We start from the raw sequence: 2590 nt of genomic DNA, 5'->3' as shown, positions 1-2590 counted from the left end.
TAAATTTTAGGAATGATTTCTCTATGTCTGTGAGATATGTCGGTGGTAGTCTGATAGGGATTGCATTAAATCTGTACAGCAATTTTGGGAGTATGGCCTTCTTCACTAGATCTCTGTATTTGTGATTTCAACTGTCCCTTCTTTATGACTTTTATATCAACAAAAGCATTTTTAGACTAATTTATCTCCTTCACCAAATCCATAATTAGATTAATGTAGTGAATCTTTTTAGTTGTTCAAATAGGGGTTCCACTGTCTACTATCTCAGGGCAACACTCAAAAAGTTGTCTGCCACTATAACTATGAGCCAGATTCACAGAGGTAGGTCCTGAGAGAAGGGATAGCAATCAGAGCCCTGTTGCCTCTCCCATCTTTGCTTTTATTTTGTGACCCAGCATTCCCTTCACTGAGCACCAGCAAGTGAGGCAGCGATGGGGTGGTCTTCTTGCTGTTTCAACCTTGGAGCCCTCTGTGGTTCCTGCCTACTCACCAGCCCGACTCTCCTGCCTGGTTTACATCCTGGGAGCTCTGAAGTTCCAGCCAATCAATTAATATGCTTCATGCAGAATGAGCAAAGCAGTGTCCATGGCTTGCAAATCAGTCATGGCTGAAATACACTGCTGGTTCTGTTTTGCTTTGTTTTTGTTTTTTAGAGAAGGGTCTACAGGGTGTTCAGGGTCTCACTACTAGATCGGACTTGTAGTGATCCACGTGTTTACAGCCTCCCAAGTGCTGGGACTACAGGCATGCACCATCATGCCCAGTCTCAATAACCATGTCAGCATGTCCCAGGGTCAGGGCTGGCACAGCAGGCCCAGGGATCAAACCCCTGGCCCCTGTGCCTGCTTGCAGGCCCTTTAATCTGCTGAGCTCTTTGGCCAGCCCAGTACTCATTTTCAGATGAGTTACTTCTTCCTGAGTGTTTGTTGATATTTGAAATATTACTTCTCATTTAAAAATAATCACAACCATGACAGACTATCATGACCTTTTATTGGAGGTGTTTTACCAGATATTTCAATAGAACTTGGAGGCTCTAGGTTAAGCCACTTCTAAGAAAAGAATATGAGCAAAATAGGCAGCTACCAAGGTCTGGAAGGGCAGAAGATCTGAGGTTTTCTGCCACATTCATGTCCACAAACTCTGTGGATCCAGAAACTTTATTGCCAGTGCCTAGGATTTGATTCCTTGTTCTAAAGTTGATACAAACTCCAAACAAGATCAAAGGACTGAGGAGTGAAGGAGTTCATTTCCCATGAAGTGTGTGGTTGCTAGAGAGGAAGAGGATGTTTGACTAATAATCCTCTGTGCATTCCTTTCTTTCTGTAGGGAAACTCAATATCATGACCATGCCTCAGTCTGGGTTCAAAGAGAGCCAACCTATATACCTTGCATAGCATAGGTGAAAGGAATTTAGAGAACACCAGTATTTCCTTTACATTCTCCACTTTCAGCAAGAGATATAAATGAACGATTTTCAGGTGTTATCGAACACAATCTGAACCCAAGTCTCAAGGTGACATGTTCTTGGGTTCAAATAATCCAGCTACCCCCATCTTTTGTTGGTGAAATGGAAATAATGGCACATACTCCTGTAAGCTATCATGGAGTTAAATGCAGACGACATAAAAGCACCAACAGAGAGCATATTCTCATTCTCTTCCCTACTCACTTATCTTGCCAGGACAGAAAAAGACCCAATGATGCCGCACAGCTCTTGGTGCTGAGTACCCACTCCCAAAGCCACCAGTGTTTCTAAAGGTATAAGTCACAACCAGATTGCTTTAACTGGCTTGCCATGTACAGAAGGATAAAACTAGCCCCATGTCTGTCACCATGCACAAAGCTGCAGTAAAAATGGATCAAAGAATTAAATATTAAAACAGAAACACTGAGTCTTCTGGAGGAAAGCGTAGGTAGAAATCTTAAAGATATAGGAGTAGGTAGAGAGTTCATGAACAAAAATGAAACTGCACGGGAAATACTCCAAAGAATCAACAACTGTGATCTCATCTTTTTGAAAAGTTTTTGCACTTCAAAGCAAATCTCCAATAGAGTAAAAGGAAAACCCACAAACTGGGAAACAAAATATAGCTGACTGTTCCCCCAACAAAGGCCTTCTACCTAGAACATATAAAGAATTTAAAAAATAATGTCCCCCAAATTCAAAGACCCAATGCAAAAATGGACATCTGAGATGAATATATGCTTCTTAGGTAAATAAATACAAATGGCAAGTAAATATATGAAAAAATGTTCAACATCATTGAGCATTCAAGAAATGCAAATTAAAATCACACCGAGATTCCATCTCATCCCAGAAAGAATGGCTAATATCAAGAAGTCAACCAGTAACAAATGCTGGGGAGACTGTGGAGAAAAAGGAACCTTTCTGCACTGTTGGTGGGAGTACAGACTGGTACAGCCAGTATGGAAATCAGTATGAAGATTCCTTAAAAAGCTAGGATTGCAGAATTCATTCAAGCCAGATTTTCCCCTCCTGGGTATTTTCCAGAAGAACTGAAAACCTCATACCACAGTGATATATGTGCACCCATGTTTATAGCAGCACAATTTGTCATAGCTAAAT

The sequence above is a fragment of the Octodon degus genome, unplaced genomic scaffold, assembly GCF_000260255.1.
Source record: "Octodon degus isolate 3935 unplaced genomic scaffold, OctDeg1.0 scaffold00127, whole genome shotgun sequence".
Classification (NCBI taxonomy): Eukaryota; Metazoa; Chordata; class Mammalia; order Rodentia; family Octodontidae; genus Octodon; species Octodon degus.
Note: the sequence above shows the minus strand (reverse complement) of the source record.